The following is a 12,993-nucleotide window of genomic DNA, read 5'->3' on the forward strand; positions in this document are numbered from 1 at the left end:
GTTTACACGTGAACAAACACCTGGGGCCTGTTGCACAAAACTAGGATAAGGGATTAAGCCAGGATATCTTGGTGATCCTGGCTCAATTGATCCGTAATCCGGTTGCACTAAAGATGGATAGGGGGCAGGAGGATATGTTATGGTATAAATTACCATGGAGATTTATTCTGTGGAGCTAGCCTGCTCCAGACCAGGCTAAATTCCAGGATCTATTTAATCTCATCCCTAATGTCAGTCAGCAGTCACCACAAATGGAAACCAATAGTTATTTCACTGCTCACTATACATTGTTATCACATATAACTAGACCCACTGTTATTATTTAAACGTTTGTGATCATTAATTTACATGATTTTGGATAAAAAATGATTTTTAGATGATGTTGCTATCATTAGATAATTTACAGTTTCCCATAGACTATAAGGCTATATATAATGATGAATATAGGGCCACAGAGGGGAAAAAAACACAAGTCATAATATTGTAACCAGTTGTTTTAAAGGAGGACAGTTGTTAAAATGACAGATGTGGGGCATTTCGTGAAATTGTACTTCAGTATGGTTTCATAAACAAAGACATGCTGATGTGCCAGAATATTAAGTAACATTGTCATAAGTATCAAAACTGTAAAAACAATATGTAGCTTTTCTGCAGAAAGAACCAGCCTCATAAATTTATGACTTTATCTTTTTCTTCAGTGTGGCCCTAGTACTCTGTCATATAAAAATACACATTCCATATGAATATAAAAACACAATGTGTAACATTATGTTCCTTTATTGAATAAGGACAAAACAAAGCAGGTAAACCATCAGCTCCTTTCGAAACTGAAGTCCCAGTGACTCTTACAAGATGGAAAGCACAGAATCCAAGCATATTATACAAAATGATACATACACATTCAAAGGTCTGTATTAACACACCCTGCATGTCTGCACACTAAATAAATGCAGGACAAATCCATAACACTCACTGAACAGACAAATGAATGGATGCAGTAGCCTCCCTGCCCTTGTATTACAACACAGTATACCCGCACAAACTCATAAGAGGCCAAATTCGTCAAAAAAACGAACCAAAAAAAAACCAAATTCCTCTGCCACCGCAGGACATATTTAACCAAAATTGAAAGCACACATACTAACTAAATAATTCAACACATTTGGTCCTAGGCAGCCGACCACTTGTCGTTCCAGGGAAGATTGCCGGATTGTCCCAGTCCATGGCTGGTGGCACTCTGGGGCCTCTCCTTCCTCAGGCAGGCCACATTGTGGAGGACAGCACAGCCACAGTAATATCAATGCCTAACAGGGCTGACCTTAATTTGTGAAGGCAGTGAAAGCGTGCCTTCAGGAGGCCAAGGTCTTTCAACTCTGGCCCTGGTCCTGGCATGGGCATGGTTGTAGGCCTGCTGTGCTTCCTGGGGGTCTGGTGAAAGGTGTCAGGAGAAAAAGGCTGGCCCCATACCCCCCTGTCTCCAGCAACACCAACCAGAGAATTCGACACTGTCAACCACAAAATCTCATCATTACTACCTCATAACACAGTGATATTCTTGACACAGCATGATGGTTATAATAGGGTTGTGTGGCTTACCTTGTGATAGGACTGATAGATTTCAGAGCCCGAAAATTCTGGAGTCATGGACTGAGCCAGGCCATTCTTGCCACAACTTGCTGATCACACAGTCAGCATTGCAGACCATCTGAATCATAAGATGAGGAATATTACACCAATCAATGACATCACTGGAATGCAGAGTGTTCCGTACAATGGACAATATCAAAAAGTTTATGTTCACCTGACCATTAATGCTGTGAAAGGATTTCCTATTCACAAATCGGCCTCATGGGCACCTGAGGGGCTTTTATCTTATGTGTGTGCAGTCCACTGCACCAATGACATGGGAAACCTGTCACACAAAGTAATGAGTATCCTACTATGTGTTAACAGTTGTCCTGTAATTTGTAGATCCTCTTACGCAATCCTATAGAACTCTCTTTGTGTCACAGAGTCTTCTGTGGCAGGAAGGAGATGAAGACATCTGCTAATGCTTTGATAGCCAGACACACACTCCTTATTGTGCGGCAAATTGTGGCCTTGTTCAAGCTGTTCTGCATCCCACTGAGTACAGGAAGGCTCCACTAGCAAAAAAGCGCAAGGCCACACAAACCATTTGCTCCACACTCAGTGCATGGCTCGTGCAGTGCGGTGCTTAATCCTGGACCAGTATGTCTGCATAGATACCTGATGCCATCTGCAGAAAACCTGTATCTTTTCATATAGATGGTCATCAGGGAAGGCCAGTGGGTCCAACGGCCCTGAAGACCCTTTCTCGCCTGAAGGCTCTCCTAGCACAAGTGCTTCTTTCATCCACCCATCTCGCACGAATGGGCATGCCATTGTCAGAGCAGAAAGGAACACACAATTTTGGGGCCTTCATAATAGGCTAGTGGCCACACCTGGTGCTGGGGGGGTGGGCAAAAGAGGGCGATGCCTTATAACGATGACTTGGTTGTACTGATTGCTGGGAAATAAAAAAAACTTAGAAAGATGCCACCGTCCTGTGTGCTCACAATAGAGCTCATATGTCATGGCTCACTTGACTTTACGAGAATATACCTAATTTTTATTTTGAGCTGTGTCATCTTCTTGGCTGGGGGAGGAAAGAAAAATAATGATTAATAACTTTGTGTTACAGTTAGCATACAGCGTGTACATTGAAGGCATATCTCACCTCCCTCTCAATTTTTTTTATTTCAAGGTCCAGTTTCCTAATTGTCCTCTTTTTTATTTCGGACTCCAGTGCAAGATTTTCCATCTTTTTCTTCTTGTACTGAATGTCTATGTCTGCCAGTTCTATTTGGCGCCGGAGGTGGTTGGCCATATCACACTTTTCTGATAGCTTGTGAGCTTCTGTGAACACAATACAATTAGCGCAGCTGGAATTTGGCAGGATGTGGTGTCCTTTTATTAATACGCACTATGTTGCCAGGCTGGTTTCCCCTGTTATACGCATCTGGGTCCTGTAAAAGAAATTAGAATTTTTTGATTTTGATGAGGACTCCTCACCATTGTAGAGTAAATAGTACTTTCACAGTCTAACATGATACCTCAATGCCTTCTGGAATCCAGAGAGATGGTCTCCTCCTCATCATCGTCTCCATCATGTGCTGTTGCTGCTGCACTGGGGCTTCACCTATCACATTTAATCGGATTCATATTGAAGCTAGTAGACAAGACATGCCAGGCCTACAGTATGCCTTTGATGGAGTACTCACTGGATCAGCCATCGTCTGGTGCTTGTGCTGGTGGCTCTAACAGGAAACAGTGCTGCCAGACCATGCAAGGCAATAGGTAAACCAAAGTCAGACAGTCCAAATTGATTCAATATGAATGTGGTTGTATCCCATGTAGAGATGGAAGGACATACCTTGAATGAAGCGGGTGGCATCTTGGGAGGAACCTATGCTCGTCTCTTTTCCCCCAGGGATCCCCTCTAAGACGGGCCTGCCTTTATTTAGCTCCAAAGGCAATGCCTCTGCTGGGGTAGAGTCAGCCTTTGGTGACCCACCACCGTGCTTGTCTGTGGGTATTCTTTTTCACTGCTAAAACAGTACAGACAATGTGTGAGCAGGCACCTTCTGGGTACAATATATCCTTGTGCTTTGTTAAATATTAGTCAGGGACCATACCATTCTGCAGAATGTTCTTGTATTTGATTTTGACCTGCTGCATGTCCGTTTTGGCCCGTTCATGTTTAATCTACACACACACACACACACACAGCAACACACACACAATTTAATGGAGTCACACTGCAAAAAATTACTTGGTATTTTGTCTTGTTTTCAGTAAAAATATCAAAAAATGTATCATAGCTTTATACAGTGTGATGGAGTTACTTTACACAATTTCACTCATATCTGCAGTGCATTTCAATTAAAAATAACCGTTTCATAATTACAGTACAACTGCATTTTTGGAGATGTGAATTAAATATTTGAATTGTAATTGTGATGTTTTCAGCGGAGCGGTGAGTGTGTAATTGTGCACTACTTACGCATTCAGGCGGTCTGCAATACTTTGCACGCTTTTCTCTTTTGCTTTATCACTGTGGCGGTGTTGCCTTTCTTCTTTAATTATATTCTTTCCTCTCGTATGCCTCCATGAGGATTTGTGCTTCCGACGGGGAAAAGTACGCGGCTCTAGTTGCCATGGTAAATCAGTTAATCTGTGATCTGTGGCGGGGTCTATTTGAGTGAGCGTGAGCGCGCACCTATCCAGGATTGGTTCACCTGGCTTAATGAATCCGTGTCTGCTCATCCTGGCTTGGTCTTTGTGCAACCAATTAAGCCTGGACGCACATGTTTTGGCTTCATTGAGCTCAGCTGAGTCATTATCCCGATGTCTTAATTCTACTTTTGTGCAAACAGGCCCCTGCACGCATTAAATGTAAGTGTGTTGCACCTCAGTGTCATTCAAACTCTTTCTTTGTTTATTTTGACTTTTATCTTTCTGTTATTCTATCCTCTGTCCAGCAACTCCACTCCCACATGTCTCCAGTTCCACATCCCAACCCTCATCAAAAGATGAGAGGCCTGTAATTTTTCATCATAGGTACATCTTCAACTATGACAGACAAAATGAGAGAAAAAAAATCAGAAAATCACATTGTTAGGATTTTTAATGAATTTATTTGCAATTATGGTGGAAAATAAGTTATTGGTCACCTACAAACAAGCAAGATTTCTGGCTCTCACAGACCTGTAATCTTCTTCTTTAAGAGGCTCCTCTGTCCTCCACTCGTTACCTGTATTAATGGCACTGTTTGAACTTGTTATCACAGTATAAAAGACACCTGTCCACAACCTCAAACAGTCACACTGTCCAAACTCCCTATGGCAAAGACAAAGAGCTTCAAAGGACACCAGAAACAAAATTGTAGACCTGCACCAGGCTGGAAGACTGAATCTGCAAAGAGGTAAGCAGCTTGGTGAAGGAATCAACTGTGGAGCAATTATTAGGAAATGGAAGACATACAAGACCACTGATAATCTCCTCGATCTGGGGTCCACGCAAGATCTAACCACCGTGGGGTCAAATGATCACAAGAACGGTGAGCAAAAAATCCCAGAACCACACGGGGGGACCTAGTGAATGACCTGCAGAGAGCTAGGACAAAAGTAACAAAGCCTCCATCAGTAACACACTACGCCGCCAGGGACTCAAAATCCTGCAGTGCCAGACGTGGTCCCCCTGCTTACAGCCAGTACATGTCCAGGCCCGTCTGAAGTTTGCTAGAGAGCATCTTGGATGACCCAGAAGAAGATTGGGAGAATGTCATATGGTCAGATGAAACCAAAATATACTTTTTTTGCTAAAAACTCAAACACGTCGTGTTTGGAGGACAAAGATGGCTGAGTTTGCATCCAAAGAACACCATACCTACTGTGAAGCATTGGGGTGGAAACGCATGCTTTGGGGCTGTTTTCTGCAAAGGGACCAGGGACGATCTGATCCGTGTAAAGGAAAGAAATGAATGGGGGCCATGTATCGGTGAGATTTTGAGTGAAACCTCCTTCCATCAGCAAGGGCATTGAGGATTGAACGTGGCTGGGTCTTTCAGCATGACAATGATCAAACACTACAGGCAAACGCCCGGGCAACGAAGGAGTGGCTTCGTAAGAAGCATTTCAAGGTCCTGAAGTGGCCTAGCCAGTCTCTAGATTCAACCCCATAGAAATCTTTGGAGGGAGTTGAAAGTCCGTGTTGCCCAGCAATCAGCCCAAAAACATATCACTGCTCTAGAGGAGATCTGCATGGAGGATGGGCCAAAAATACAGCAACAGTGTGGTGAAAACTTGTGAAGACTTACAGAAAACGTTTGACTCTGTCATTGCAACAAAGGGTATATAAATAAAGTATTGAGATAAACTTTTGTTTATTGGACCAAATACTTATTTTCCACCATATAATTTGCAAATAATTCATAAAAAATCCTACAATGGTGATTTTCTGGATTTTTTTTTCTAATTTTGTCTGTCATAGATGAAAGTGTACCTATGATGAAAATTACAGGCCTCTCTCATCTTTTTAAGTGGGAGAACTTGCACAATTGGTGGCTGACTAAAATCCTTTTTTTGCCCCACTGTATCTTATGAAAGCACCTTGAAACAGATAACTTGAAACCCATGATAAAGACCATTCCTCTACTGCTACACGCAAACCTTGATACAGGATAACTTGAACTCCATGATAAAGGACCATTCCTCTACTCGCTACACATCCACGCACCATGATAAACAGATAACTTGAAACTCGATGATAAGGACCATTCCTCCTGACTGCACTGGACTATTATTCACAGAACCATTGATTGCGGTGTCCACGTATATACTTAGATTATTTGAAAAACAAACTGGTCCAGTGCGATACAGGAGCTTCTTTGCCTGTATTTATTAATGTAGCTCGCTTCTACCGTAGACCATTGACAGCTATCAGCACCTTCATACAAATCCAATGGGATAAGTACTTTTGATCACAGTTTCAAATGGTATCAATGGGACCTATATCTCTCTACAAGGTTGCTCACCATGTATGTAAGACAGACGTACGTATGGATGGTCATCAATCATGATGTAGAAGTCTTGAAATCTCCATCTGATAAAGTAGTGACACTACTCTCTTCTGACTGCCACATTATCGGAGGCACTTTGCATTAGTCTTAGTAGATCAAAGTCAGTGGGAATGACCCTCTCATTGAAAGAAAAGTGAACCATGTGCAGTTTCTAAGTCTGCTTACTACTGTACAGACTTATGGGATGTTGATTGTAAGCAAGTATAGCTTGCAAGCCCGGAATCCATGGGTTCTTATTAGTAAGACCATTCCTCTACTGCTACAACAGCACCTTGATACAGATAACTTGAAACTCCATGATAAGGACCATTCCTCTACTGCTACAACAGCACCTTGAATCAGATAACTTGAAACCTCATGATAAGGACCATTCCTCTACTGCTACAACAGCACCTTGATACAGATAACTTGAAACTCCATGATAAGGACCATTCTCTACTGCTACAACAGCACCTTGATACAGATAACTTGAAACCCCATGATAAGAGACCATTCCTTCTACTGCTACAACAGCACCTTGATACAGATAACTTGAAACCTCATGATAAGGACCATTCCTCTACTGCTACAACAGCACCTTGATACAGATAACTTGAAACCCCATGATAAGACCATCCTCTACTGCTACATCGGTGCGCTACATCCCAGCTCCCCGCATCTGCCGGGCTAGGGTGAGCATCCAGCCAGGACGGATGGTGCCGGCTCAGCGGTGCCTGGTCTCCAGTGCGTCTCTTCGGCCCAGGATATCCTGCGCCGGCTCGGCACTGTGTCTCCGGTGCATCTGCACAGCCCAGTGCGTCCTGTGCCAGCGCCCCGCATTTGCAGGGCAAAGATAACCATCCAGCCAGGACGGTTGTGCAGGCCTCTACGCTGGAGACCTCCATGCACCTCCACGGCCCAGTTGTATCCGGTGCCTCCGCCAAGAACCAAGCCTCCGCTGAGCCGGCACCATCCGTCCTGGCTGTCTCCCCAGCCCTGGTGAGTCCTGTGCTTGCTGCCAGAACCAGGCTCCTGTATGTCTCCCCAGCCTGGTGAGCTCTGTGGCAGCTCCACGCACCAGGCTGCCCATACGTCTCCTCACTCCAGTGATGATCCATGGCAAGAAGCCTCCAGTGATGATCGTTGGCAAGAAGCCTCCATTGAGTATCCATGGCAACGAAGCCTCCAGTGATGATCCATGGCACGAACCTCCAGTGAGGATCCATGGCAAGAACCTCCAGTGAGATCCATGGCACGAAGCCTCCAGTGATGATCCATGGCACGAATCAGGCTCCAGTGCATGATCATGGCAACGAAGCCTCCAGTGATGATGCATGGCAAGAAGCCTCCAGTGACGATCATGCACGAAGCCTCCAGTGATGATCCATGGAGAAGCTCAGTGATGATCCATGGCACGAAGCCTCAGTAATGATCCATGGCAAGAAGCCTCCAGTGATGATCATGGCACGAAGCCTCCAGTGATGATCCATGGCACGAAGCCTCAGTGATGATGCATGGCAAGAAGCCTCCAGTGACGATCCATCGGACGAAGCCTCCAGTGATGATCCATGGCAGAAAGCCTCCGTGATGATCCATGGCACGAAGCCTCCAGTAATGATCCATGGCAAGAAGCCTCCAGTGATGATCCATGGCACGAAGCCTCCAGTGAGGAGTCATGGCACGAAGCCTCCAACGACGGCCTCCAGTCCGGAGCCTCTAGCGACGGTCTCCAGTCCGGAGCCTCCAGCGACGGTCTCCAGTCCGGAGCCTCAGCGACGGTCTCCAGTCCGGGGCCCGCAGCAAGGGTGCCCAGTCTGGGGCCAGCGGCGAGGGTCCCCAGTCGGGGGCCCGCGGCGAGGGTGCCCAGTCCGGGGCCCGCGGCGAGGGTGCCCAGTCCGGGGCCCGCGGCGAGGGTGCCCAGTCCGGGGCCAGCTGCGAGGGTCCCCAGTCCGGGGCCGCAACGAGGGTCCCCAGTCCGGGGTCGGCGACGAGGGTCCCCGCACCAGAGGTGCCACCAAAGTGGGGTGAGCAAGAAGTGGAGCAGGGTCTGCGTCCCGCACCTGAGTCGCCACCGCGGATAGATGCCCACCCAGACCCTCCCCTATAGGTTCAGGTTTTGCGGCCGGAGTCCGCACCTTTGGGGGGTACTGTCACGCCCTGACCTTAGAGAGCCTTTTTATGTCTCTATTTGGTTTTGTTCAGTGTGTGACTTGGGGTGGGCATTCTATGTTTTGTTTTCTATGTTTCTTTATTTTTATGTTTTGGCCGGGTATGGTTCTCAATCAGGGACAGCTGTCTATCATTGTCTCTGATTGGGAACCATACTTAGGTAGACCTTTTTCCCTCCTTTCAGTGTGGGTAGTTAACTTTGTTTGTGGCACTATAGCCCTGTAAGCTTCACGGTTGTTTCTTTCCGTTTGTTGTTTTGTTGGCGACATTTTAAATAAAAAGGAAAATGTACGCTCACCACGCTGCACTTTGGTCTTCCTTCAACGACGGCCGTGACAAAACATAATGCAGCATAATCGATCTTCACCTGGAGCAGTGCAACCACACCCCTCCAAGGCCCTCGTTATTTCAAACATGGTTAATTAAGCATTCAGTGACACTCCAGAATCACACTTCTTACGGTATACACCTTCATGCATTCGTAGCTTTTCTTCCTTACGTCTTTTACATTCATCACTTAGATTGTCAACTTTATGCACTGCTGCAAAAGCTCGTCCTAGAGCACCTGCTTTTTCTTTGTTTGAAACAGACATAACATTTTCCTCAGCCAACACAGGTATCTGTACTGTCTTTCCTTTCCCCATCATTCTCTTTAACATTTTCCACATATCCCCCAGTTGTTTCCCTTCCTAGAAGAACAGAATTCCCGCCTTGCACCTTTCTTTGCATTCTTAATGACTTTCCTAGCCAACACTCTCTTTGCTATCAAATGTAAAATTATTCTTCAAAGTTTTAAAAGCATTATCACAATTGATGGCCTTAGTACATGCTTCAGTCAACCAAGGAACTATCTTTAGTCTACCATTCCCCCCTCTTATTGGAATAGCCAATAAGGAAGCATCCAATATGACTGAATGCACAGATGCAGCACAGTCTTCTACCGACCTTTCCATTGACAATTTATGACCCTCCTTTTCACACAAAGTATAAAAAAGTTCTGAGTTTACTTTGTTAAAGCACCAATTTGAAACCAGTTCCCTTTTCTGAAACTTACGTCAAGATCTCTGTTGCACATGACCAGTGGCGACCCGCCATTCAGGGCAGATGGGGCAGTGAAAAGCTCTTACAATATTCAATGATTATATTTCTCAAAAACAGGTTATAGCTACATGTGCACCACCAAGTCAGAACAGTAGGCGAAATTAAGAGGTAAAAATAGACTAAATTATTAGGCAGAGACATATGGGCTACTAACAGCTTACTACACAACATACACTTAGTATTACTTTCTTAGCTATAGTATTTGTTTTTGTTGTACTGTATGTGTGTTTAAAGTTTGGTTTAATGTTGTGTTAGTGTATGTAAGTTGTTTTGTCTGAAACGTTGTTCCCCCTGCTGCTATTGGACCAGGTCTCTCTTGGAAAAGAGATGTTATTTCAATGAGAAAAACCTGTATAAAAATTTAAAAAATCCTGTTTTATTTATTTATGTCTTAATCGAAATGATGGATTGCCTCTTATCGGCTTGTTGTCCCCTTATGCCATAGTTTGTACATCTCAAATGTCAGTATAAACCAAATTTGTTTAAGCAAGTCAGCATATCAGCTATGTTTTTTTAAAAGGTAGTAAATGAGGCTGAATGAACTGGTAAGGTGTTGGGACTCTGCTGTTGGGACAGCTTTATGTAGGCCCTAACAGTTTGTGGGCACCGTTTGTCACCGTTATAGTGCAATTAATGTATTGTTTAGTGTTGTGTAGTGGCTTTGCTGGCATGCAGCCCACTTTTTTTTTTTTTGCCCCACCAAGATTTAGATACTAAAATCGCCACTGTAAGCTATGTTTTTTTTAAAGGCAGTAAATGAGGCTGAATGAATTGTTTCACTGCCAGACAAGGCTCCGCTGATAGCCAGGTGTAGCAGTGGTAAGGTGTTGGGACTCTGCTGTTGGGACAGCTTTATGTAGGCCATAACAGTTTGTGGGCACCATTTGTCACCGTTATAGTGCAGTTCATGTATTGTTTAGTGTTGTGTTGTGTAGTGGCTTTGCTGGCATGCATCCCACATTCTTTTGTTTGTTTGCCCCACCAAGATTTACGTGCTAAAATCACCATTGCACATGACTGGGAAATTATCACTACCTATTGTGGATTCTATCTTCACATCCCACTCACATATACCAGCAATGGAGGACACCAGCAATAGAGGACATGACGATGTACCTCTCATTCAATCTTCAACAACTGAACCATTGGAATTTGTGGTATTGCTGCCCCACAAGCTGTTATGAGCATAGACATTTCCACAACATATCTCCTTATCACTTGAACTGGATTTCGCAACCGTGTCTAATTTAGATACAGAAATGGGTTTACAAGGATTATAGTAATTCAACGACGTGATATTACCCCCTTCTCTACACATCTCCACCGCTCCACATTCATGCTCTTTGAAACCATGTATCACTCTATCTGCTACACCTTATTTGATAAATGTAGCACACCCACCACCCGGACCCTCTATTCCATCACCTCTCACAGAAATAAACCCAGGTACAATATAATCCAACTGAGGTTAAAACCATGTTTCTTGTATACACACCACGTCCAGTAAAACATGTATAAACTTCTTAAATTCTTGTCCATTGGCTATCAACTCCCGGTATGGGAGCGGCTTTTTGGGCTCCCGAGTGGCGCAGCGGTCTAAGGCACTGCATCTGTCCCTGGTTCAAATCCTTGGTTCAAATTGATTTTGGATTGGAGATGTTAAATATGAGTCTGGAAGGACTCATAGACAACGATAGACAGCTGCCTCTGATTGGGAACCATACCAGGCCAAACACATAGAAATACAAAACAAGGACAACATAGAACACCAGACATAGAATGCCCACCCAAACTCACGCCCTGTCCAACCAAAATAGAGACATAAAAAGGATCTCTAAGGTCAGGGCGTGACAGCAGAGGTGTATTTGGAGGGCAAGTTGGTCAGGATAATGTCTATGAGGGTGCCCATGTTTACGGATTTAGGGTTGTACCTGGTGGGTTCCTTGATGATTTGTGTGAGATTGAGGGCATCTAGCTTAGATTGTAGGACTGCCGGGGTGTTAAGCATAACCCAGTTTAGGTCACCTAACAGAACGAACTCTGAAGCTAGATGGGGGGCGATCAATTCATTCTAGGGCAAAGCTGGGAGCGGAGGGGGGTCGATAACAGGCGGCAACATTGAGACTTATTTATCTCTCGGGAGAGACTTATTTCCGGAGAGATTAATTTTTTAAATAAATTTTATTTTTTTAAATATTTTTTATTAACCCCCTTTTCGTGGTATCCAATTGGTAGTAGTTACTGTCTTGTCTCATCGCTACAACTCCCGTACGGGCTCGGGAGAGACGAAGGTCGAGAGCTATGCGTCCTCCGAAACACAACCCAACCAAGCCGCACTGCTTCTTAACACTGCGCGCATCCAGCCCGGAAGCCAGCAGCACCAATGTGTCGGAGGAAACACCGTACACCTAGCGACCTGGTCAGCATGCACTGCGGCAAGCCACAGGAGTCGCTAGTGTGCGATGAGACAAGGATATCCCTACCTCCCTAACCCGGACGACGCTAGGCCAATTGTGCGTCGCCCCATGGACCTCTCGGTCGCGACAGAGACTGTACTCGAACCCAGAGTAGCACAGCTAGCACTGCAATGGCGCCTTAGACCACTGCGCCACCCAGGAGGCCCTATTTTTTTAATTAGAAGTTTGAACTGTTTGGGCATACACCTGGAAAGTATGACAGAACTTTGCAGGCTATCTCTGCAGTAGATTGCAACTCCTCCCCCTTTGGCAGTTCTATCTTGACGGAAAATGTTGTAGTTAGGTATGTAAATCTCAGAATTTTTGGTGGCCTTCCTAAGCCATGATTCAGACACGGCAAGGACATCACGGTTGGCGGAGTGTGCTGAAGCAGTGAGTAAAACAAACTTAGGGAGGAGGCTTCTGATGTTAACATGCATGAAACCAAGGCTTTTTCGATCACAGAAGTTAACAAATGAAGGTGCCTGGGGACACGCAGGGCCTGGGTTTACCTCCACATCACCCGAGGAACAGAGGAGGAGTAGGATGAGGGTACGGCTAAAGGCTATCAAAACTGGTCGTCTAGAGCGTTGGGGACAAAGAATAAAAGGAGCAAATTTCTGGGTGTGGTAGAATAGATTTAGGGCA

General features: G+C 44.9%; 1 long non-coding RNA gene across 1 annotated transcript; it reads right to left on the reverse strand.

Annotated features, from left to right (window-relative positions):
- Positions 1 to 2,424: 2,424 nt before the first annotated feature.
- Positions 2,425 to 2,901, reverse strand: LOC139028076 (uncharacterized). The gene is made up of 3 exons (XR_011480250.1): positions 2,738 to 2,901; positions 2,623 to 2,656; positions 2,425 to 2,527 (listed from the first exon to the last, which is right to left on the reverse strand). It is a non-coding gene; the product is annotated as an uncharacterized lncRNA (long non-coding RNA).
- Positions 2,902 to 12,993: the final 10,092 nt, after the last annotated feature.

Source organism: Salvelinus sp. IW2-2015, linkage group LG8 (assembly GCF_002910315.2).
Source record: "Salvelinus sp. IW2-2015 linkage group LG8, ASM291031v2, whole genome shotgun sequence".
In the NCBI taxonomy this organism is placed as follows: Eukaryota; Metazoa; Chordata; class Actinopteri; order Salmoniformes; family Salmonidae; genus Salvelinus; species Salvelinus sp. IW2-2015.